Source organism: Zootermopsis nevadensis, unplaced genomic scaffold, assembly GCF_977971745.1.
Source record: "Zootermopsis nevadensis isolate Lab colony 2312 unplaced genomic scaffold, Znev_1.0 Znev_ptg000002l, whole genome shotgun sequence".
Taxonomy (NCBI): Eukaryota; Metazoa; Arthropoda; class Insecta; order Blattodea; family Termopsidae; genus Zootermopsis; species Zootermopsis nevadensis.
This window is the reverse complement of record NW_028259134.1, coordinates 18,484,192-18,511,120: the sequence shown is the minus strand read 5'-3', so window position 1 is coordinate 18,511,120 and position 26,929 is coordinate 18,484,192. Positions and strand designations below refer to the sequence as shown.

The 26,929-nt window shown below is 43.0% G+C and overlaps 1 protein-coding gene across 10 annotated transcripts in view; it reads left to right on the top strand.

Moving 5' to 3' along the window:
- Positions 1-26,929, top strand: part of osa (trithorax group protein osa) — a 165,355-nt gene that overhangs the window by 93,097 nt on the left and 45,329 nt on the right. The window lies entirely within an intron of this gene.

Below are 26,929 nucleotides of genomic sequence, written 5' to 3'. Positions count from 1 at the left end.
AAACAGAGATACCTTAGTTACACAGTGAGACAAAAAAAACTAGTAATATTCAGCTCAGACTGTTTAGCCGCTGTGATATAAAAAACAACGTATATGTTTGGTAGGTTGTAACATCGTAATGATTCCTTCTAGATGTATAATTTTTCTAGTATCGTATTGTTTTCAGCATTGTAGTGGACAGTGTTCGAATAAAATACTTCCATGTCAGTTTTATGAATTCTGTGGTCGGTTCATGATCGCCGACCTCCATTCGGAGGTTGTGTACAAATGCGACCATGAACAAGTAGTGTCTTAGAATACCTCCGCAGTCAGTAGAAGGCATTACATTTGCTCTTGTTTATTGTCAGTAAACTCCATTTTACTCTATGTCCGTGGCAGTTTTAAGAATTTTTACTGGCAATATTGACTACGCCTCGGAACACTTCCAAGTGTGTTTTATGCGCCTTCTAGGATGTAAGAAAGGGGCGTGGTCAGGTGGCCGTTGCTAGGATACTGTGGAAATTACTTCGCTAACTATTTTTCCTCGCAGAAAAACGGGAGCTGTTCCTCGAGTCTGGTGCACTGTGCCCCCAGCACCCCCTTCCAACCCGTTCTCCTATGCTGTGAGGAAACCATGATAAATGAGACCCACGCAAGAGAGGCCGCTCAGCTAGCGTTCGTCCGAAATGATTAAAGACTGCAATCAAATGATAAATGCCTCGCAAGGCCCACAATCCTAGGTACATCTTCGTCGGCCAAGCGGCATTAAGCCCTAGCGAGATTGGGCCGGATTGTAACAGGATCAGAATATGCTTGGCTCAGGGGGATGAACTTCGCATACACTCTCCCTCCTCAAATAGCAATAAAATGACGAAATTGCGTCTTGTGGGAGTCCCCTACTACCTCGTGTTGTGATATCGGCGTTTGCGAGATTTTTTTACGGAAAGCAGACACTTCTGATGTGTGTACTACATGTGCCCAAGCGCACGTCACGGATGAGTCTACGGGAGTGGAGGAATAACTCCGTCTGTTTTTTATCTCGGCTATACTTGGTTTGATACGAGGCACTTAGAAGCAGAGCCTGTTTGAGTTTTGTGGCGGAATCGGATATTGAGGCTGTGCGCTAACAGTTTTGAAGCGAATGCAGTTTGGGTTTTCGTCAGCCCTATATTTTTTTAGAAAATAGGGCGTCTTACAAAAAACGTGATCATAACACTGAATCAAGAACCAGTTAAGTTCTATAACTTCCATTTTAACGTTTTTTTATATGGCGAACAATTAACGAATTGCTATTAATTTTGAGTGCTCGTGTTATGTAGTGACGGGTAAGTTCTGCAGGGCTACCAAGTCGACCACAAATAGCAATGCGTTGTAAATGATTACAAAGGACGCATTTGTACATTTGTCCTCTTTGCTCAACCTTTTCCTAATTATCTCTGTGTACAAGTAGAGACTCATTCGTGTATGTGGGGTCTCTGGTTCAGACGTTGTTCCGGACTAAATTTAGAGATACTCGGTTTTTGTGTTTCGACGCCGTGTAGACTCCTTGGTAGGTGGCAGCGTTTGGAATAAATGATTCCATTTTCAGGGCTGCGTTATCTCTTTGATATTTGACGACGATACACTTTGTTTATTGAATTTTCATTCATGAACTGTGTAGCAGGATGCTTGTGAACAATTTATTGGGTAGTTGCTGTGATCTGTTTTAAGTTAGTGGCAGGATTTCTCGTGATATCCGGGTCGAAAATCGACAAGAGGACGTAGAATATGAAGTGGAAATGCTGACCACCCAGTTGCGACGTTCGATGACAGGAGCCTTGGTGGTCAGCGGAAGGGTGTCGCTCGTAGACCGTCACTTTGATGACTTGCTAAATCCACTAGAAACTTGTCGTGGTTTGAACCCGGACCTCGTGCTGTATAACGCTGCGAGCTCCCCAGGAAGGTAATTGAACTGCACGGCATTCTGGAAACTTGATTTTCTTTGGTTGCGGTGGAAAGAAAGCTAACACGGCTGGCGAAGGACGCGACTGGCTTCTGTGCAGGGCAGTGCTCGGTTTCCTTCCCTTGCTGGACGTAGGACGCCGTGGTCCGTGTGTCAGAAACTGAAAATTTGTTTTTCTATGCAGAAACTGAAAATTTGTTTTTCTATGCATGAAAATGGGAATGCAAGTTGTGTGTGGCAATGAGTAGTAGCTCACAGACATCGAATGGACACCCCTCACAACGTGCTCAGAACTTTTTTTTGGCGATCTTCACAACTTCAGTATTAATACAAAAACAGTAATGAGTGTTGCAATGCTTCGCTGCACCAGGATGTGTTATTGCTCGGATCACGTTATTATTCTAATACTATATGCAAATGAGCGTTCGGATTTCATAAGAGGCTAGGAATTTCTAGGCCAGCTAGCTAAGCGAACAAAGTTTGCTGATACTAGCTTATCAGGGACTCTGCTCCACGAGGTTAGTTAATAACAACTGTGATAGCAGATTCCGAAGGTTCAACGCCGTCGATACCCAAAGTCCGACTTTATTGGGCATGATCTTGATCGAACTTATTCCATCCCCAAAAGACGTATGTAAATGTTATTTTCCAGTTTTCTCTTAATGTTTGAAAATAATTATGTAAAGTATGTAAATTATAACATGACAGTCGTACAATGTTTTAGTAGAGTTTCTTACGATATACGTAAATAAACTATTGTTTGAAGATGGCTGTCTTCTGGGTTGTTGCGCCTTGTAGTCTGGTAGAAGTTTACCGACGTGTCAGAGATCCTTGCTGGCTCCATCATTAGGATCACCAGGACCCTGATGATGGAGAGAGCAAGGACCTCTGAAACGCCGGTAAACTTCTACCAGACTACAAGGCGCAACAACCCAGAAGACAGCCATCTTAAGACTCACCGCCGGGAAAACCTCAAATCATACGAACAGTCTTATACTGAGGGTTTTTCTAATGGACACCCCTTCCCCCACTTAACTGGTGCTGCACACCGGAGGCGGCGGGTTGTTGTAAAAAACTTATTTCCAGCAAAGGATTAGAGCGTGTCTTGAGAGGTGTATCAGTTTGTGGACAGATTTCGAAGCCGCAGGACTCACCTGTCGAGCTCACCTTGATGCGGACATCTCTCTCAGCCTTGAAGAGAATTGCTCTACAAATGCGCCTGCGCATGTTGTACAGACGCAAAGTGAAATGTCACCATGCTAAAGCAGCCTTTTTTTTATTTTTAGAGAACGTGGCTCTCACGTTGAGGTCGAGCGTATGTGTGTTTTATGTGTACACTTCTGCGCCCCTCCCTCAGACCAAATGACCGATTTGTATCAAACGTGGTATGAGTGACTCATGTTAAACACCTTTTTTCATGCAGTAAAAGAAAGTAGTGTCGTGGCGAGTTGAGGTATCGTTAGGCCTCTCAGGTGTTAGTGGCGAATGCAGTTCAACAATATGACAGCATTTTGAAATATTTTGTCTTTCATCGGTAAGAAACAACGAAATTTTATATGGCCATTAAGAAACGTACCGGCACACGTATGTGATCGCCCTGATAGATTACAGTTTAAGACTGATCACATTAAATATTTCACCCGACACTGAATACTGTGTCGTCCAGTAACTAGCTTCAAACCATGATATAATTAATATCCAGCAGATAATTGTTTTACGGAAATGTTCACTGTTCGTACTTCGCGCTGTCTTTCGTTACAGAAAATGTCTCTTCCCGAGATACGAGATTATGGTTGGCTAGTCATGGAGGAGCTTACATCTGTCGCACAGGAAATGTCGGCATGGAACTAATTTGGAATTTCCAGCACACTTAGGCTACGTTAGTTGCAAGTTTAGTTTTCAAATCGTTTGATTTGCTAAACAGTCGCAAATAACTGGTGCAAATAAATTCAGCGAATGGCTTAATCCTCTCCCCCTGCTCCCCTCCGAGCACAACATTGCGTGATTTAGACGTTGAGCTGGATTTATTTGGTGATTGAGGGGATCATTGGGAGTCTAAAGTGCCACCTGTCAAGTGTCAAAGCTAACTGGCTTTTCAATAATACAAAATTATGTCATGCGAACATACTAACAGAAGAAAGTTTAAGTGCAAACCAGCATCGAGTATGTTAAGTGCCCAGCAGTGACTAAAGTCTTGTCAGCATTTGTGGTATTGATGGCGAAATGAAACGAGACGATTACAGTCGAAACAGAGCGTGTGATTGTTCGTGCTACACAACTTTGGCGCCTGCAACTCGATGTGCAGACGTCCCGCATCAACGGTTTGTCGGAGAAGTTGCCGGCTAGGCACGGCGAATTGTTTCGTTTTCTGAGCGGTTCAGTCCGTTTACAGTTTGTAGAGTGTCAGATGAGGCGCTTACTCAGCAGTGGCAGGCGAGGGTATGGCTTCATCAGTTTGCTCTGTCACCACGAGGCCCACAGTTTAAATAAAAATTCAGTCGTAAGAAACATTATTCTGCTCAGACTTGGGTTGTGGTACCTCATAGTTTGCAAGGCGATTTCTAATCTTCGGAAAGGCATGCCATCTTCTTCATTTGTACGGTACGTTCCTCCGAAACGTTTTTTCCCACCTGCAGGACTGAGGGGCGTCATAATCCATGAGACCACGATATGCAATTTAAATATGATCGCCGTGAAAATAATTCTACATAAGGTTTAGATTGGAAAACGTCACGGAGAAAGAAAACTTGAGGAAAACGACGTAGAGGGTCTTCCGAAAAATGCTGCACTTTAGCATTGTACGTGTACTCTGTTTGAAGTGGTTCGAACAATTTGTTTATAGACTATTTAGATGGATGTGGAATTGTGGGTTTTGTGAAGACGATATTACGGCTCTGTGACCCCTAGGACATGGGATTGACGTTAGTTCCATTCCTAGTTGATTTGCTAGCTACCTAAAGCAAGTTCCATACCGTTGTACTGTCATTGAGCATAAATCCTGTACGCAGTAAACACCATAATAAAACCCTTTTTTATGTTGTAGGATTTGAGACTTTCGCGGCGAGTACAATCAATAAAATCTTCTCGGGCAATCAGCCGCGTTAACTGGTTACCGTAGTAAACCGACGTTTCGGGAACAAACTCCCCATCGTCAGGTTTCTGATGTGACTGGATCCTCGGAAGTCGCCTGTTGACAGGCCGAAACGTCGGTTTACTACGGTAACCAGTTAACACGGCTGATTGCCCGAGAAGATTTTATTGATCGTTTTTTATGTGTTGCCCAATTAACCCAAAAGTTTTCGAAGAGGTGGATCATCATCGTGTGTTTGTTATACGTATGTACTTTGGTGATTAAGGTTCATATTTTTTGTATTCATGATTTCCGTCTGACTCATTTTTAGTCCATTGCCCGAGTGCAGTCAGTTTTGTTCAAATTACTGTATTCGGATTGCCTGTGGCGGGGGTTTATGAACGGAAAATAGGACGCTAGCCTCTGGATGCTTATAAGTGGTGGTGCCTGGCTGCCTGTGAATCACAAATATCTCCAGATTGCTTGCAGTGTGCAAGATGCCGCCGCCTGCCTGCCCTTCCCTGCAGGCAACTGAGTCCCAAGAGAATTGAAGTGTTCAGTGGGGGTCCATTGAATGGCGGAGGAGATGTGGCAACCTGGATTACAATTCGGGTGGGCCTAGTCCCAGCTTTTGCTTGATGTAGTAGGTCATGGTCAGGGTCACAAGTAGCGGTGGGGGAAAGAGACGACGGTGAAATATGACTTATCCCACCCGAGCATCAAGTTCCGAGATGCACCGCGTGACGAACAGTCATACGTGATACGGCTCGTTCTTATTCAGCTGGGTAATAGGAAAGAATTGATGGTACAGTGTGTCGTGCTGTTAAACGCTTGTTACGTATGCTACGTAATGTAGTTTTGCACAGCATCACAGGATTCAGTTGCGCGTGGCAGAAAGCCCTGATGTTTCTAACGTGCTGACCGATCTTTCTTGAAAAGCAGTCAACACATCGCCTGCTTTCATTACCCTAAACACAAAAGCTCACTGAATCCTGTTCTGAGCCAGATGAATACAGTCAGCACCTATTTACAGGTATATTTTAATATTATCCTCCCACCTTCACCTAGGTCTTCCAAGTCATCTTTTTCCTTCAAGTTTTTTTTTTTCGAATTTGTATGTGTTCCCATCCTGTGTCCCTGTTAGCAACAAAATGGAAGCCTTGACTAAGTTTAGACTACGTTGAAATGTAATTTGTTGTTTCTGTTAATTTAGTGCTAATTCGACTTTGAAGCGCATATTAAACAAGCTCCTCATCCAATATTTAATTATTTTTTACTGTGCGTAGACATAATAGTAGTGAACAGTAAAGCCATAGTGTGATTGTTTATTCATTCAGTGTATATTTTTGATTTCTCGCGAGTCTGAATAAGTATCAGCTAACAGTGAATGCATTGTTTGTTCAGGAAAAGCGCGTCGTTGTTTGTCCCGTGAACGGTTTTGAGATTCAGATGGATTTATTGTGTTACGAGTGTGGAGGTCTTTTGGGTCATTACGACGTGTAGACAGTCAGTGGGCTGGTCACTCACTACTCACAAATGCACACTTCAAAGACCAAGAAACCTCCGAAAAGGAGGCGGCGAAGATCCACAACTGGGTTGTAGAGCCACGACGACGTGTAGTAGGTAGAAGTTTACCGACGTTTCAGAGGGCAATAATTGCCTCGCCCTGATGATGGAGACAACACTTCTGAAACGTCGGTAAACTTCTACCAGACTGTACAGTGTAAGAACCCAGAAGGTAGCAATCTTCATTCTCGGCGCCGTGAGAACCTGAAAGCTCTTGTGTGTAAATTCGTCTTTCGGGGTTGAGCCACGTCGTATGTTGATAATTATCCGGCGTTTTGGCAAAAATGCCGTTGCCATCTTCAGGGTGAATGTGTAGTGGTTGGGCGTTTTGGAAGCCTTATATGGGGCAGGCGATAGGTGGCGAGTAGGGTGATGCTGTTCCACAGCACATTCACCCTGAAGATGGCAGCTGTATTGTTTGCGGAAACGGATAGTTCTCGACATTCGACATGGCTCAGCATCGAAAGCCGGATTTACACACACCGCACAGCCATCGTAACAGAATATGTGAAGCACACTGTAAAATAAATTGAGGAAGACATCTGTGTCGGTATTGGAACCCACGTCACGTACAGCTGACAGCTATGTTTGCAGACGCGTGTTGCTTTCTGAAACAAGATGCCAGCAATCAGCTCACAGTTTCTTATATCATTATTTAGCATAGCTGCTCCCGGTTTGCTGCATCTTTGTCTATAGGACTGGACGGTAACAATTTGCAGCGAAAATGATGCTGATCCAAGCGAAACGTGTGACCGGGAAAACACAACCACTCATTAAGTTTTATTTTCAGGTGCTAACGTGTCTCGTTCAAAGAACAACACAAAACTTCTGATGCTGACCCCCGTCTAGTGCCGAGGTCAAGAATGGGTAGGAGCTATGCCCCCCCCCCCCCAAGCTCCTACGTGACGTATAATCGGGCAGCTTTACTTTTTACTTTACATAGTGCGAGTGCATAATTATACTTATTATCGGTACACTTTTATGGCCGATCCTCAAGCGCGCCCGTCACGAACCCTGAATCTTTTAAGAGAAAGACACGCTGAAAACGAGTGACACGTGGCGCAGGGATTCGAACCGTGAACTCGGAGACTCCGGTACGCTCGTGAGGATGTAATTATCCTGTCCGCTTGTCTGGCCTTGGATGCAACGGCACTCGTGACTTGCACGGCTGTGCCGACAGACATACGCTGGCCACGTGATCAAAATTGTCACTGCTTATCTTGATGAAGTTTTTGTTTTAAAAATCTACCAGAGTGGAGCGGTGGGGCACATAGAAAATTATTCTAAAAATTTTCTGATTATAGTGTATTAGTCTCCATTGCCGAGGTTTTGGACTTTGACCATCGTTTGGTATCCCAAAAAAACATACGTTTTGAAAACGTGATGTCTTGGTCCTCGTAATCCGCATCCAGAAAATTAATTACCGTAATCTAGCTGGACACTCGAAACGGTCTTCTAAAGGACTGCTGTAATAAGCTCGCTGTTCCGTGGTGAACGGAAAGAAGTAAATCCACACGATGAAAACGGCTCGTCGATTCTCGAGGCTGGGAACGAAGGGATGATTTCTTCGCACTTACAAGTGGTGAGAAATGTTCTCATCAGAGAAGCAAGCCTCTCGCTTTCTAAGTCGTTTGTAAGTCGGAAGGTAAAAGAAGAGAGAGAGATATTCGAAGATTTAAGATGCATATTTTAAGATAATATTGAAGTTGATCTTTAAAAAAAAACTGTGCGAAGATGTGGGCTGTTTCGATGGTGGAATGTTTTGAAGTCATTATTAAAACTTCGGGTTCCATAAAAGTTGGGAAATTATGTTACTAATTGATCTACTGTCGGCTTCTTAAAGAAGTAATCTCGATGGAATTAGGCGTATGGCTCTAATTGGCACAGGTAGGTACATATTTACGTAGATGGATGTATAGATAAATAGGTAGGTGGGTTGGAAGACATACATAGACAGGAAGTACCGTTTCTCAAGAGCTCCCTTCTGGATCAGTTCTGAGACGGTGTACGGAGAAGGGCGGCGGAGTTGAGCCTGAGAACCGTGGTTAAGTCGTGGCTGGCAGCAGCTTCCAGATGCAGCAGGCAATTGTTTTGACATGCACGGCAGCTTTCGTTGTCTTTGTCTCGCAGTTACAACCGTGACATTGACCCACATCCATCCATCCCGAAATGTCAGAGAGCTCTTGACTTTGTGCCGATAAAACGCGTTTCTCATTTTTCATTTGTGATATTTCTTATGTAACTAGTGAGGTTATTAACCAGCATCGTTTATATATTATGAAGTTTATTGTTTATTCTTGTGCGTCTCGAAGCTGCGTGTTCTCGAACCTCGTTGCTTTTAGACAGATGCTCCGGAGGATGACAGCGGTAGTTCTACCCTCAGCCTTGTCTTTTATAATAAATATGACGATAACATCGTTTCATTCTTGTCTCATGTGAATGACTGGAAGATTCCCCACGCAGAAATTCCCCTACCTTAGAAACGCGCGTAGTTCTTCATATAAATATTAGAATGTGTCTAATTATAACAAACCTCCCCCATATAAAATATTCACAAAAATCAGTTTGGAATGTCTCGATTTTATCTCGATATATCGATGGACAGAACGATTAAATAGGCGCTTCGCACTTGCCTGAAAATGTACTTTATCCTTGTAACTCTCCACTACACCTTCAGGATATCTCGGGGCATGGAGATAAAGCTCCAGTCATTCTTTACATAGGTATTATACTGACGTGGGAGACTCAAGCTGTGGGGAAGACTCTTTAGGGGCCCAACGGATTTACTGAACATGCCCCGGGGCCGTCGTGACGCAACAGTGGTAACAAATGGCCGCCACCTTACTGAGCTGCAAAGTTTGTGTGTTTTATTCTGAATGTTGCATCAGGTCAGGAGTGTATTTGTGGCTTCGTTCAACTTTTCCTGTTTACATACCTTGCATAGGTTCACCAACTAACTAGCTATGCTGCGAAAGCACGGATGTGTGTCGACGAAAATGTTATTTTCTACATAAATATTCTCAGAAAATGCACTTTTTCATATTATTCATAAATCATTATAACCTCAGAAATATTGCTTACTCCAGATGACGTACTTGAAACGTGAACACTGTATGTTATTGGAAAAGCCACATATGAGAATGTTTTTTTTTTTTAATGCTCTTGGAGGAGGTAGTTTGTGTTTAGGGAAGCAATTCAGAAAAAAGCTGCATTGTATTCGGCCACAAAGATCTGCGCTGCAGAAATGAATGTTGTCTCTTCATATTCAAATAGTTTTGCCAGTTTTTTTTATTGTTCCAAAAGGGCGATGATGGACCCGGAAACCCCCTCCCTCTAACACTAGTTTACTTCATATAACCTTAAATTTCGAGCATTTTTAGACACGTGGTGAATGGATCCTATTAGAAAAGCCGTATTAATGTAGCTTCTTTTCTAATGTTATTTGGAGAGGCAGCAATCGCTAACAACAGTCATTAAATTCCTGGACGCTTGCTGATTAAATGATGCATGGGAAACTGCCCCGGCGTGTCTCAAACACATGTTAGTTATATAAAGTCAAGTGATTTTTGGGGGGGGTGGCTATGGACTCTGCCCTTAAAGTAGTGTGGGGTCGGTAATTATGTTATAACTTCTTTCTTTTGTCTTGCCCTCTCATTCCTGCAAGTAAACCTTCTGGAGGCCATCTTTCGCCTCTGAAGGAGTCTTGAGTCTGTAAACGTGAGAATGGCAGAGTGAAATGTGACATTGACTAATGCAGAGGCGAGTTTTCAGGTTCTCACGGTGGCATTTATGAAGATGGGTGTCTTCGGGGGTTGTACCGCAGTGTGTCTAATAGAAGTTTACCAACTCTTCGGAGGCATTTGTTGCCTCCATCATCAGAGCTCATCGCCTTCGACTGATACAAAGTTTAGTCGGAAAGCATCAAATGAAAAGATTCATGGGGCCGTGGGGGGGGGGGGGGGGGGTGTCGTGGGGTGACAGTGTTAAAATATACTTCAGAAATAGGGTGTGAACGGTGACTGGATCTTTTCTCAGCATATCCCATGGCGGGCTTTCGTCATCATAAACAATTTCTTGGAGGACTGGATAAACTAATTAATTGTTCAAGGAAAGGCTTTCATGGTGTAGATAGTTGACTGAGAGTTATTACAGAAACAAACCACCCCTACGTTTTATGGGTGTGTGTAACGTCTGTTCATTGAGTATATAAATGCACCCTCATGTCTATTGTGTTTCCGGAAGGTGTTAATTTTACATGCAAATTGTAAGCATTACAAGTTTATATATTAAGCAAATGGAAGCGCCTTTTGAATGTAATTAATTATTATTACGTAAACGGTAATGGATTTTTTATGGATCGAGTGTCTTCAGTGCTGCGGAGTTGTCATGTTGGGTGGTGTTCGTGCCGCAGTGTTGCCAGCTCTGCAACTCCAAGTATTGATCCCGTTTGTCTCCGTTGTATGTAGCAGATGCGAGGGGTTCGAACCTACAAACTTTTATATCAGCCTGCAGACGATCCATAAATTCCATTGAACTCCTGCCGGACGAGTTGCGTGGTGTAAGGAATATATAAAGTTCTTTGACGACGTATAAATCAGGAGAGAGAGCCAGAGGAGTCAGGGAAGAAGAGGTTTTGCGTCGTAGAAACGAGATTTATGCTAAACGGGCATTTTATAGTGTGACTGTTGAAGAATATGCTGTTAGAAAGGGATTTCTTGAAGTCTGTCAAAAGTATTTGCGTGTTTAAAAAATGTAATACAAGATGACGACAGCATAATTTGTGTTTTCTTCTTGTAATATAAAATTATTAAGATCTATTTAACCTAGTTCACTTACTTGTGCACAGAAGAGCACGACCTCTCATATAGTTACGTTATTAATGTGGCTTTCAGCTAAAGTGCTGTTGTCCTGTTACGAGTTTTGAAGAAATTTAATTCGAAGCCGTTCGCTCTGAAAGAACTTGGAAACGATGGACTAAGAAGAATATTTGGACTTGGGAAAGTTGAAGCAGCAGAACTGACGAGGAAATAGTGAAGATTAGATGAGGTGTACACGATTTGGCGAAGGGAAAAGAAAAGTTCCCGTGCCAGAAATCGAAGTTCTGTCGTCAAAGCTTATCGGTGATTTTATCTAAGTCCATAGATGCATGCGTTCGGTCCGACCATTCAGCACATTTTCACATCCTCGGTTACGACTTGTGAGGTAGTAAGTTCGCTTTAGTAAATATGATTTGTTCTGTCTGTAAGCGAGGTGACTAGCGAAGTTTTGCTTGCTGTCAGGATAATGGACACAATGTGCCAGCCTGGAGGCTACCGGACGTCTTCTTGGCTTTGGATGTACAGGCTTTGAACTTTGTAGGATGTGAGGTTTTCGCGGCGGCGAAGGTGAAGATGAAGATGGGGCCGTCAGCTGGGATTGTAGCGCCATGTAGTGTGGTACAAGTTCACTGATGTTTCAGACCTTGTTGCTGCCTTCGTCATTACACATCGTCGAGATGATGGAGGCTGCAAGTACTCCTGAAACGTCGTTAAAACTTCTACTACACTACGGACCCAACAGATTAAAGTGTTCTTGATGTTGGAACCAAAGCTGGGTTCCGAAACGATGCCAGCTTTTCTTAATAAATAGAAAGAAAATTTCGTAACATTTTCGTCTGGGCCCTTTAGACTGGCTCTCATGTTTGTTAGTTTGGAAATCAGTCTCAAATGTCGAACTGTGGAGTATATGCCTCCTGAATTGATAATGATTTCGGCGTGCTGGCTGAGTGGACAGGTACCCGACGCCCTTTCACCAGTTCTTCGAGCAGTCTGCTCTGTATGCGTGTGGGAATTTGAACGTCCGTCATGCCATATTTGCGCGTTACAATTGAACTGCTGAAATGTGCGTTGCGCACGTGGCGAGTGGGCCATATATAGAGCAGGTGCAAGTAATTAATGTGGCCTTGGGCAAGGGATTGGTCAGTTGTGATTTTAATTGATGGTTTGTCTGTTCGTCGCGGATGGTCATCTTTCTTTCCATCTGTCCTATTTCGTTCAGTCATGAATGCAACTGGTAATTTTCCTGTCTTTGTAATGTTGTGTCTTTTCCATGAACTAGGCCAAGATTTGTGGACCATAGCCACATCATTCGCGTCTATTCGAAGGCATTGTTATCACGTTTTAACAACTCGAACCGGAGTTTGAAAATTCGGCAGTAATCACCGGAGTAGTATTTTCAGAGCTTCATTTGTGAGCAGTGGAATGTTTGTTGACTTGAAAGCGCAAGTATACCAGAAAATCTATATTTCTCATTCATGCCAGGTGATGTTCAATTGTGGTTCGGGGTGAAGTTTCATTTCGTCGTCATTTTCAGACCGGCTGCGTCTCCTCTCAAGCATCTCCATTTTGCGTGGAGTAAAGCGGTCGAAGCATGAGGCTGGCTACTCACCTCTATCTGGTGCCCAGTTGAAAAGTAAACTTTGCTTGCTTGCCTTGATTCTGTGGTGCGTAAGAAGGCGTAATCCAGGCGTTTCCTCTTTGGGTTTGTTGGTGGAACGGTAGCAGCTGGTGCAGTTCAGTGAACTTGTCCATTTCTTGTGGCATTTGTTTATAAACACAAGTTTTCAATCTCGTGTAAATGTTTGGATTTCCTCGCGTCCTTGGTGTGAGAAGACCTTGGCTTTTCTGTAATTATTCTTTCCCAGCCATCCTGCTCATACTGACTGCAGCAGCAAATGACCCAGTTTCTGCTATCACTGATTGGTCATTGCTGTCTCCGTGACGTCTGTCTCCAGATAGCGTTATCTTCTCCTCGGAGGCGAGGCTTACATCCGAGCTGCGTGTCTTTAAAATAAATATTCGCCTTGTAACTAGAGCACGCGGTGCCCGCCACAGACATTCTGAGCCTTCGCATTTCGAATTGGTTTTTGTATTTTCGTTCTTTTTTCATGTTTTATTCCATTTTTGGCTTTGTTTGTTTCTAGCTGTTTCACAAATAGAAAGGACGATGAGATGGGCAGGACATGTAGCACGAATCGAAGTTTGTGTGCATAAAATTTTGGTCATAAAACCGGAATAAAAGAGGCGACTTGAAATATTCAGTTGCACGTACAGCGCAATGTCAATCTTTTTGTTTTGTAACAGGCAAAGAATTTCACTAGCTGAGGGTCTGTTCGCTACTCAGTAACTTTGTCTCTGTTGACTTATCTTTCATTCTAGCTTTCTTTGTATTTATTTTTTCTCTCCAACGCTGAATTCTGTAAGAATTGCTGTTGTCTTGAAGTAGCTGATAAAAACCACGAAAATTTCGTACAAAGCTGAGACTCGAGAATGCGTCTGCGCATTCTCGTCCCCGACATAGTTCGAGGTCCGTCCATTGGCCGCTTGGATTCCATTTGCTGTGGTAGAATTTAGAAGCACACCGCAAGCGAGCTATCTGTGTGGTTTTATTGGTATGTTCTGTTATTATATCGCATTGAATAAGCTCTTTTAGGAATTTGGGTTATTGAGTCTGTCGATTTTATAATATGCCAATGATGTTTGAAATGTTTGGCTCTTAGGCCACACGCTCATGAATATGTGAGCAGTTTTAGTGTCTTTATTTAAACTATTTATACTACGAGTATTAATCTTGTCCTGGCACGATGTTTTCCTCAGGAGACTGCAGGCTGGTGTCCATTGTGCTGCGTTGGTTCTTTCCGATAGCAGCATAATTTTTTTTATTTATTTAGTGTTCTGTCTGACGACAGGTCCATAAGAACAGGATCCTTCCATCCTTTTCTCGGACTGGGACCTGTTCATATACGTTCTTGGCAGATGATCCAGAAGTGGTTTGCCATTGCCTTCTTCTGTGTGTGAATGGAGTAATTGTTGGGATGCCACGGAAGACCCCGGAGGAAAACTCCGTGTTGCCTAGACCACGGCCTTGCCCAACACAAGTTATAAATTCGGGCACCGCCGGGAATCGAACCCGAGACCCCCAGGATTACAAGGCCAGCGTTCTAACCGCTAGACCACCGTGGCTTCAGCAGCATAATAGCATAGCTATATTTCGAGGCTGGAATGGAAAAGTTAAAAATTCTCCCAAACACTTTTGGAAAAGTATTCCCATTAGATGTTACGACACGTGTTCATGTTTGTGTGGAAATTTAACGTTGATAGTTATTTGCGAATGCTTCCTGCATTAACATGTCAGTGATGATGGGTTTATGTTGGCAGTCAAGAGTCCGTATTGAATAGTGGATACACGCAATTTGGAAGCACAAATTAATTTACAGTACGGCTGATAAAGTAAGTCATGTCATGAATTGCTTGTAGGATACGTTCAGACAAATGTTCATGCATTTTAAAGTTTGACACTATATGAATGGCCAGCTTTACACTGGGTCCCTGTGCCACGCGTAAGAACATTCCGATTGGTTAAGGGGTGGAATAAACGTCAGTCTCCGTGCATATGGTTGTAATCCGGAAAAATGTCTTCCAACCCCTCCCGGTTTCCATTCTCCAGCAAGTAATTTTACTTACTGAGCTACCTTAATGGTAATCTCTATTATTATTATTCATCTTCATGATACATATTATTAATTTTTATATAAAATTTGTAATGTGTTCTCTAGGAAAACATTTACTGTTTACTGGCTCACCTACTCGTGACCTGTCAGCTGTTTCTCTGAACCTTACTACTGGAAGGCAAAAGACGAAAAATGGGTGTACATTGGCACTAAATTAGCTGCTCTGCAGTTCAGTGCCTCACGAAATTGCTTTATTTAAAAGCGACAAGTGTACTGGCATTAACTTGCACCCCCCATGCACTGTCAAGTCGTGGCCACTTTTTGTCTGTGTAGTGGACTTGTCAGCGCCATTGTGGAAGAAGTATTTGTTCTGCATTAACGCTTTAAAGGGCGAAGTGCACATGTGATATTAACAAATTCGGTACCTACCTAAAGAAACATAACTCTGCAGTCTTACATAAACCTTTAGGTGCGTGTTTTGTGATACGCGTAGGTCTCACTACTCTATAAAACAGTCGTCCATCTTGCGGGTGTTGGAACCTGGTATGTTCCGAATTCGAAAAGTGCTCCCGTCGTAGCTTTTGATGTAAACACGTGGGTGCGCCCAGTTGAATCCATTCGTCGTGACACATCACTGAGCCGGCCGAATGGCTGGCACTTTGTAGTTCTTCCTGTTTGGCAGGGCTTTATTTACGCTCGCCCTCATGTCCTTGACTGGGGTCGTTGACATACAATTGCTTCTTGTGTCAATTTCTGTGAAAGTACCTGGATGCTGTGCAGATTACAGTTTTCGGGCTTCATGCTGTAGTAGCGCCATTGGCTTATGTCTCTCGCCTCTTGTTTTGATGAATGGATGGGCCATGTGCAGTTTATATGTTATAACGGTTGCTGGGAGGGCGTTGGCGTCGTGAGTGTTGTAGGTTGGGTGAGGGGGGGGATCGTTTGTATCGACCTGCATAAAGACATTATTCTTCCCTGTTCGCGCTGGTGGGTGAGTCCTTGTTGTTTATAAACCTGTAGTTACGAATGCCATGTGTGAAAGATTCCACGTAACGGTTTGATGACGTAACACGAGTCCTTCCCCGTAATTGAGTTGCGGGTTTGCCAAGTCAGTGTATGAATAAGCTCTCTGTAAAGAAGCTGATTGATTTCAGAGTGGATGACTAGACTTCGATTCCCAGCACGCACTGTAATATTTCTATTCACAGCAACGTTCGTACTGGTACCAGGTCTTAACCTAGCTTCATAATTAATGGGCCCCGGAACTTTGTCCTGAGCGTGACGACATTTTTGATATTGTTTGCGAACTTATGTAGCACCCATGTGGGAAATGAGAAATGCATTGAAAGTTTTTGTCGGACAACCTGAATGGAAAAGACTACTTATAAGACCTAGACGTAGACGGCAGGGTTGTATCAAGACGGAAGAGAGTGGGCTGTGAAGATGTGGATGGGACTCATCTGGCTTAGGGTAGGTACAAAGTGGGGGGGGGGGGGTTAACGTGGTAATGATCTTTGAATTTTTAATTTGTTGAGCGACTTTTAGCCTCGCAAGAAGGACTCTTTTTCGTTGGAGGAGTTAATTTGTGAACTTATAGCTCTCAGGGTTTGACAGTTGTTGATACAGCGTCATTAAATAGCCACCATCCAACAGAGATGCCCAGAAACAACGAACCGCTTTGTGTTGGTGCAGTGGAGTGCGATGTAATGGGAACAAAATGTTATCTCCCCAGCGCTAATAGCGATGGATCTGGCGATAGCGGTGTCATAAATGCTATATTATTGTCTTATTTACTTTACTTGACACATTTTAGCTCCTGAAATTATCTTTGTTGCTCGTGCTCAAACATAACTTTTCTTCTTGAAGAGAGACCAATAAAGTGACTTGAGGTTTGCCAGCGGTTGACTTCCGCTCCCCCTACCCCTTCCAGTCCACCATTTTTCATATCCTTCTTGTTTAACTTCGGCTATCGGGAATGAGCCGCGTCGAATTTTGAAAGTTATACGATGTTTCGATAAATAATTCGGTTGCCTTCTTAGGGGTGTGTGTTGGTTGGGCTTTTTTTTTAAGTCTTCTTGGGCAGGTAGGAAGCGGCGGGTGGGAGGTGTTGAAGAAATTTTGTGGTGGAACCCCTCCTCACATATTTTCCCCGAACCTCGTGTTTTTAACGGCCCGCGATCTTGCCCCGCAAATCAGATCCGTCGTATCCCACTCGCTCCCTGCCTGCCTTGGCTTCCAAATACGCCCAACCAACATATTCACTCTGAAGATGGCGACCGCAGTGTTTGCCTTGCCGAAACGTTGGATAGTTTTTACATTCGAAACGGCTCGTTTTTACATTCATTTGCTGCGAAAATCTGAAAAGAAGAATCCTCGCTCTTGGTTGTCGCTGAGGAATGTTTGGTTGCTTTCTTCCGAGGACCGTCGATAGTTAATTCTTGTACACGTGTGACGGACCGCGCTGCAACCTCGGCTCGTTTTCTCTCTCTTTCCCTCGTGAACATGTTGATTGATAGCACAGAAACTGGATGAAACAGAAACTTGTTTTTTATCTGGAGATTTCTCCTGCGTGGAAATAATGCAATAAAAAGAAAAGTTTTACGTGGAAACAGAAAGGAAGAATAGAAATGTAACAAACTAGTCCACGTGGAGGTGTCGATGTTCATGGGTTTTATATTAGAATGGATATTCGTGTCACAATGGAAATTAATGTAAGTAAAGTGTGTGCAAGACAGTTGCATGTGCTGGAGCAGATACGAAATAGGAGAAAGACAATACATAAAGCTGAAAATGTGTATTGCTCTGACTTGGTAATACGTGGGACATGTTTTATAGCCTATGCAATAATTAAGTGTTCCTGTCTAAAGCGAAAACCTCTTTGAATTCAGTTATGAACACTGAGTAGCAAATTTCACCATGAGCTTCAGCAGCACGCGACGAAGGCGTGCAGGGGGAGATGGAGGTTAGTTGTCAGCTGCACACCATCAAGCTGTATAGAGGAGGTGGATGTATGATGATCTTTACGCTTCGAATACTTTGTCCCTGGGGAAAACACTCTGGTGCCCATTGGATAGGATATGTCTTTCAGCGTCTTTGAACGCAATGATGACGAAGAGAAACGTGCCTTCTGCTGCCGGGATTTGAACTCCCCGTCACTTTCTTACGCAGTCACTTTGGCGATTCTGTGAAGTGGTGAGAAAGCTGAAGACGGGAGTAGAGCCAACTTCCGAAATGTCGTGTGTATCAGCTGTACCTCAGACTATAGTGTCCAGCGTAGTTTTTCTTAGTAGTCAGTCTCTTACGTGTAATGGGAGATCGTTAGGTGTTCCACAAGAGTGGACAGGCAGGATGTGCAGTGATATGAGCTATGAGTGGCTCAGTTCTTGCGTTGGAGCATGTAGACGAGTGTGTAGCTCGATTTGATACATTGTCCTGAGCTTACAGCCGAATTCATAGCCAACTAACTGAAGTAGCATCGCGTTGTAATTATCATGTTGCCATCATTTTCACCGTCGACCCTGAAGTTCGAGCAGGATGTTCCTCGAAAACGTTGGTATATATCCACAAGAATACGCGACGCAACCACCCAGACCACAATCCGAACTCTCTCCATCCTGAAACAGTTAAAGGACAACGCAGAAGTACGGGGCTCACATTTGTTTCCCGAAAGCGAAGCTGCAAATATGTTGGCAAAAAAGGAGCGAGGAGGCGCGTGTTATCTTGCAAATTGTCGCGCTTGAAAAACTACCCCCTCGCGGTACACGAGTAATACGCGAACATGTTCGTGTTTCCCCAAGCTGTCGCGTGCCACAAGGGGTATACGACCCACCCGCCGAAGGACACTCATATTTTCTGGAGTTCCATCAACACGAGTTTATTACTACTTTGTCTCTTTCCGCAGATGTGTAGGCGATGCACATAACCGGAGAGGCTTGCACTGTCAGCGACATTGCAGAACAATATAATGCCATGTGTTCCCCTTGCGGGTGCTGTGGAAAGACTGACTATTTACGCGAGAGAAACCTGAGCCTGGTGGCTCTGAAATCCCCTCCCTCATCTCATACCCCCCTTTCCAACTCTTTACCTCCCCAGCCTTTCCACTGTCAGAAACCACTACCAAAGAGAAGTCAACTGAAGCTTTGTATGTTCTGAAATTCCCAAACTTTCTGACTGCATAGTACTGCGACATGAATGTGTGGTTGTACTGGAGTTAAGACTCCATGTATTATTAACTTCTGGAATGTATCACCGTGAGTTATGTTCTATGCTCCGATCGTCTTAACCCTAGGGAAAGAATCCCCGTAGCCTTTGAATAGCGGCTGGATAAGCCTCTGAATCGGCCTGTGGTAATCGTTGAGCTCCACTATTCTTGTTACCCCATTTCCGAAGCACTAACGGTGAAGGCGTATGGGGGGTTGAGAGATAAAACTCCCCACGTTCTTCCCTATCTTGGGGGAAGAAGATCTGTACAAATAGGGTAGGCGGCAATGTGGGCCGCGCAAACATGCAAACGCCCTCATCTGGCGACTGAGGAAATATGGCTTATCAAAAGTTAGGTTATGTTACATTTTAGCTCTCGAGTTTTTTGCCTCACGTGTCTGAGTATAACCACTGCAGTTGAGTTGACGTTCAGCCCATTAACCAACCGATCAATGTGACCGAGAACAAACATCCCCCCCCCCCCCAACTCTGATCCGCAGCACGTAACTCTATTGGCTGAGCTTCCAAGGCTGTTGATGCTGACGTCAGGGAATTGGATGCGGATACAGGAAGCGCCCACGTGGGAATTTGGTTGTAATAATGAACCTTTGATTCAGGGGGGAAAATTTTATATTTTTGTAAATGCTGTGAGCAGGATAAAGATGAGCTATCTCATTTGAATTTCATGGTGGTATTGGGATGCAAATAAGTTGTCACTTTACCTTTGGAAAAACTGTGATTTGTGTTGTCTTGTGTCGCATTTCTACTTGGAACGCAGGGCCTTCAGGATCTGAGTGTGACCTATGTTAGCTTCTGGTTTTTGCAAAGACAGTAATTTCAAAGCACAAATTATAAGAAGCATGTTGGAGTTATAATCTGGTAGAGAGAAGGATGAATACAGATTTGATGTAGTGGTTGTTTTGCACAGGTTTAAAAGCTCGATATTTACACGAGGAAAGATCAGATATTGAAGTAAGACCTTCATTTTACGTAATGTAGAATTTTCTATACGACAAGACGTATTGAACTGATACTGGCCAAAATTAAATTTGCTTTGCATCGTGTAGTACTGTACTAAATTTAGCCGATATCCGTTGAGTTATTTCGTGGGTGAAATGTGTGGAAGGACGGACACAACCTCCTTATTAGGCTTTCGCTTCACACGCTTTGTGCAAAAAGGAAAACCATAATTGTAGTTAGAGAGACGGGAAGTGACTGTCGTGTGTTTTATATGTCCTAGGCGACAGTCGAGCCGTGTTTCTCCCGAATACAAGCGGGACGTTTTATCCCTGAGTCATCGGTTGTTGTATGCGTGCAATAAATTGTTTTGTAATGATGAATCAGCTACAGAAGTTATTTATCGCAGTATTACTCATCCGTTGGCTGTGACAGTTTGAATCCAAGTGGAGTTTCTTTTCATCTGTACTGCATTCCAGGTAAAACGAGAGGCGATGTGAACAAAGTCTAGCAAGGGAATGTGCTGTTACTTCTTCCCAACATTGTTCCTCGCCCGGTGTCATTTCATTACTGTTCTTGTTTAAAGAATGAAATGGCATTTATGTTATTCGATCCAACAGTAACGATTTGAAGCGCCATCTTGGCAAATATTTATGACATTAATAAGGTTCGTTTTGTACAAACTATTTGGGGTAGGCGCATATTTGTTGCAACAGCTCGTCAGCAACTTCACAGACTACCCATGAAGAAAACGTTCTTTCGTTTGTTGTGTGACAGCACTAATTTTTCTCAAGTCACAGTTGCCAGATAAGAGTTTGTTAGCGAGTGTTGAGAGCAGTTATCAGAAAATCTATAGAGTGTAGCACGCAGACAACATTTCATTAAAAGAAAGTAGCAAATGTGCGCAAGACAGATAGTGACATTTGTAGAAACTGTTTCAAAATAAGTGGGACGAGAGAAGAATTTATTTTGACTGTCAATTATCTTGGCTGGGATAAGGTATAGGAACAGTTTACTAGGTGTTGTAATAATAGTAGTGACATATTGTTCAGCCCTGTTTTGTTATCCCGTTCACCTGTGCTGTTGTTTATTCTGTTACTTTGTTGCTGCCTCCCAAGTTTTATTATTTATTTGCACTGTTGAGTTTTTTTGTCCCCCGTGAGCGCGACCGCAAATCGCTCGAGCCGCTCTGGCGGAAGAGCCCGACACTTCTCCCGTCAAGTCGCGCTTGCTCAGATTCGGACTGCTAGCGGAACCGATGAACCTGCTGCCTGTCTACACGCGGCTTTACAAATATAACCTCCCCATATTACAGCAGGTGGATATTTTGTGGATACTTTTGATGATGCACGTTACTTGTGGTCCGGCCTCTATCTGCATTATCGGCCAACAGCGTTTTCTCCAAGTCCGTCGGCTTCCCCTGTCAATATCATTTCCATCGCTGCGCCATATTCCGTTATATATCGTCTGGTTGATAGGCCACGTTCATATCGCCTCTGCGACAAACCCAGATCCCTATCCAGCGAATACTGTTTATCCTTTGCCGCAGGATAAAGTCTTCCGATGTCTGAGCCCTATAAAACGTGGAACCTGCGTGTCTTTATGACGTAGCACGGATCATTCTTCGTTCATCTGTACACCAAATTACTATCCTGTTTCTCCGCTACGGATGAATCGTTTGAATTGAATTATTATACGACAAAGGTGAAGCTTGGTGAGCCCAGCTTATAGTTTGGTAACTTTCTGAACGTAAAATAGGGGCAGTAAATTCCTGTATGTTGCTGGTGAAGCCTTTTATGATGTCGGCATTTTGTATGGAATGAGTGGCGCCATTGGCTAGGAATCATTGGGACTCTAGGTCCTTATTTGTGGATATTTAGTTATGTCGTAGTCGGTCTTTTATTTGAAGAAAAAGCAATTTGTTGGTATTCCATTGGAACATGATTTCTGTTGCTGAAAAGGTGCGAATGGTTAGTTTGAACAGCTGATAGATTGTGGGTCTCTCTGATCTCAGACATGAAACAGTTTTACAATAGAAAGTGCATTACTTTTAAGTACAACACGAAACTGGTCAGTTAAGTGTTTGGATTGCTATCGTGCTAGTGTTTTTTGTACATGGTGTCTGAAGTTGGTTTGTTATTTTTTATATTTAAGCAGGAAATGAATGTATGTTTTTAAGCTATTTAATGACACTCTTTCCACCCCGGAGGTGCAGTTCAAATCGTATTATGTGGTGTGAGAAAGCAGAGTAGTGGTGAGTAGGGTTTGGAATGTGGTCGTAGCATATTTGAAGGCATCGCTTCGGAATTAGCTTTTAGTGACTGAGGAAAACCTTAATTTCTTCATACTGGTAACCTGGCCTAGATTCAAACGTGGTACCTCCCAAAACGAAATCTGAGTTTTTACCGCTACATTATTCTGTTTCGAAGGAATGTTGAAATTACCTGTTCGAATTTATTGCTATTTTCAGGTACAGATAGCAATGTTTATAAAATACATTATTACTATACACAGCATATGCAACATATTTTTTCTCTTACGATACAGAAGACGGTTCAGTTCGCAAAATGGTTTTGCTTTCGTTAGTAGCTGCCCTGTTCCATGTTGTTGCAAGGTCGGCCGTACGAGGCACAGCCGAAGGTTCCCGAGCCCCTGATATTTGCGCCGTTCCCTCTCTTGCACGCTGGGCACATATGGGGCCGTGGTCGGGCTAGCTAGCTTGCATGGCGCGTCCTACAGCCAGGAAAGTTGAGACCAGCGTGGAATATTTGTACACCACGTCCATGGCACCGTGAGTTACAGGTAATCTACGTGACTTGTTCAGTACATTTCCACTGAGTGACGGACTAGTCTTGCCTGGATGCGCAGTTGTTAGCAGGGACGAACCATTAACCAAACATGGCATTTTCATTTTGACGACGCTGTAATTTTATTATACAAATTGGATTTGACCGCCCGCATAGAACGACGAAGCACCCGGCAGATATGTTTGGTCGGTAGAAGAAGCCAGTTGAGCGATTAGGTTGGCCTGGGTATGGAATAGGAGTCTACGTTCGTCGAGAAGCATTGACGTCGTCTGTGGGTCGATATATGGAGAAAATGCATCGTAGACGCTGGTGAAGAGGCTTCGATGTGCATACGTGGCATTAGGTGGGTTTTAGCTCTAAGTTTTGCTTGTTAATACCATCGTGTCACGTTGGTTTTTAGTGTGAAAAATGTGTAACAAACAACCCGTCTTGTGACCTTTCCTGTTGATAAGAAACGTTTTCGAGCCCTAAACCCCATGTAATTTAGTCGGAAACGCGACATTTCATAAATGCCACGTGCCTGACTAATTCAAAACTTCCCTCGCAATCAGCTGATTGTGAAATGAGTGGCTCGACTGACTATCAAGACGAACAGTTTTTACATGTGCATCGGGTGTCGCGGGGTGAAGAGGGAAGGAGAAGTGATTCCTGTGGCAGGGCCCTAATAGTCGAGGTCACTAGCGACATCACGTGGAATTGGTAGGAACTACGTGCTGTTGTTTCACACAGTTATTTTGAGGTAGCTTCAGGGTTTCGTTTTATTATTGTTTATTATCGAGGATCAGCTGAGTATGTGTGGGTGTGATGTCCACGTGCTGTATTATGGTTATGAGACGACAGTCAGGTTCAGCGACCGGGGGAATGTGCATCAGACGCTCCTTTTAACTAACATTTCACTGTTTATTTGTACGGTTTAGCAGGAATATGAGAGTCCATTCATGTTCAGAAAAGTTAGTTCGTTGAGGGTTTGTGGTGCATTAGAATTTTGTGACTTGAGTATTCTAATGTATGTGCAATACTTGAGTGGATTTTAGACCTTCAGATGATGAGTGTCATCCTGTTTTAAAAACGCATTAGGGCATTTCATTGCAAAATTAAATTCTGCTGCGGTACTTACACTGAACGTAATAATGCTAATAGGTGCCATATATTTTAAAATATTTCGGCCATTTGTATATTTACATTTTTGCCCCATGTCTGGATTAGATTTATTGTAATCTAATTTGTGAAAGTTTTTATTCTAATTAGAACCTATCCTGAAGAAAGATGTTAAAGTGTATGGAAACCATAGTCTTTGGGAGAAGTGAAGTGGACGATATAGTATAGCCTATTACATAACGAGGAACTTAATGGGTTATGAAGGTCACGTAGTGTTGTGAAGCGATAGTGAAAACTATTGTTTGGTTGAGTAGGACATATAATTATGATGGAGGAGACGAAGATTGTGTGTAGAATTATCTCTTGGGAAAGGGCCACTTGGAAAACCGAGAAGAATATAACAGCAAGGTAGATATTGAAAAAAATAGTTTTGTGAAAATAGAAATGGGCGGAGATAGCTACGATCGGCCTTGGTGTGTTGAACTGTGAACTATATTCTGACATTTATTGCAGTTCTTGGGGTCTGCTGTTGTTCTACTTTTAGAAGAACTTCTGTTTGCATAAAATATGTCTAATTAATAATATTTATGAACAGTTTGTATGTGTTTGATCTCCGTACAATATTTTTACACGCCTAGCTTCAGTGGCTCATTTTTTATGGGGCATATGCCAGAAATTAAATAATATTTATGCCAAGAAAGGTGGTATTTTTATGTTGGACTTAAGTTTCATATTATTTTCATTGATATTTTTTCACGGCTGAGAAATGTTAGCAGATGAAAATGTGAACAGTAGCCCTATACTTATTGGTAAACATGTTAGTAAACACAATTGCACAGAAGTTACATCCTAGGTTCGAGGAATTTAATTTTTAAACGTTTAAATTAATCGTATATTTGTATTTTGAGCAGACAAAAAAACAAGTGGTTACCGATTCCAAGCTATTCAGTTAATCCTGAGTCTGTGAAGCTCTATCGGTCCATAGCACCGCGTCTGTAAACCTCGGCAAATATGTGCGTTCTACCCCTGACGAAGGAATTGCATGGTAGCGAAGAATAGAACCAGTGATGTTCAAATCTGGTCACACCACTGGCTGGTTTGTCTAGGAATGTCCGAGAAAGTACATTTAAATGGAAAGTGTTTGAAGAGGGGGGGGGATATCTCATTCCATATTCCCACTGAATGTCCTTTCAAATGTTAATGCATGGCCATCCCCGTTTGATTATATGCGTCAACTTTTTCTGTTGAAATGCCCCCGTTACATAACCTAAGAATCGGCCTTCGACGACGTGTCTCATGGCATCGGTTGCCTCAGAACATGCGAGCCACGTGTTACGAATCGCCGGATTAACAATTTATGGTAGAAGCAGAGCACATTTATTTCAGTTTGATGAACCGTGACGTGTCGGTCGTGGGGCTGGAGGGGCACATCTTACCCTCCACTTGTCAAGTTCGTTACGATGGATGTCTCTCCATCTCTATGGGGAAAACCAATCGAATAGCCAACCCAGCAGTCTTGTCAGCTGTTGTGACAGACGTGTTGCGGTATGATCGGATTATGTGCCCGTCACAATGTAGACCGTCCGAGTGGCGTACGTTGCAGTATCCTGGAGTGTTTTCGCAGGGCTTACAATTATCCACATACCCACCACGTTGGCAATCTCACTGTCAGTAGGATGCGACAATCCCTGACGGCCGGTAAGATTTTTTTACTCGTCGTATTGGACCGTTTGCCCGAAGAGAGAGGAGTAACACGTGGCCACCAACTCTGTTTCAACATGCGGCTTTTAGCTGAGGGCCGGCTAGCCTGCAATATTATTTTATTGTTACCTTCTTCCGAGGATAGTCTCTCATTAAAGAGACCGCGTTCTTTCCAGTTCATTATTCGAGAGCGTCATAACCTGTGCATGCCATTGGAGGTCACCTTACTGCTATGTGCTTTAAATGTCTTTGGTAAAATAAATTATTTTTTACTTTGTAAACTACTCCATTTGAACTGCGTTTTAAGTTTACGTCTTCCGTCTTTCCTTGAGTGCTTCCGACCAATATTCTTTGTGCATTTTTATATCCCATGTGTGCTGCATTCCCAGTTCATCTCATCCTCTTTGATTTAATAACCCAAATGATATTACGCGAATAGTTTTGTGCTATGAAGTTCCTCCCACTTTCTCTCCCTTAGGCTCAAACATCATATTTCCTTTTGTGTCGAAGTTCTCGCCGATTCGACCTGACACTTCTTGATATTTAGACATAAGTTGCAAGTTTTCGCCTGGGGGATGAACAATGGGTGTTCTGTTTAATTTCTGTTACCAGGCAACCTTGGCATCCACAGCACAAGACTTTGTCCTGGTGATGCTTCAGTTCTAAAACTGCAGAAGTTCTTGAACGCGCTCGGGGCGTGATACCTCAAAGCACAAACTTGACTGACCTACATGAATACTCTGTTCGTGATTCACTTACGACGTTTGTAAGGTACTTTACGCGCTGTAGATGTGTTGTGTTCAAAGATATGACATGTCTGCCCTCGTGTTTCTTCTCAATAACTTTCCAGTGGATTTTCGTAAAATTGTTTGGGGAATTTAATTGTTGTTTCTTGCGGGATACAACCCGTGCTTTGTGTAAATATGTAATCCGAATTATTTATTTTTGTCTTGTAATTAATCCTTTGGTAAAAATGTAGCGTACTAGAACAGTGCACATGTTAAACGATCAGATTAAAACTCAAACTACTTGTGGGGCATAGTGCAAAATTATGACGGTGTTCCAACTACCCCCTGAATTTCTTCATACTTTGACATACTTTCGGTTATGTGGATTACATG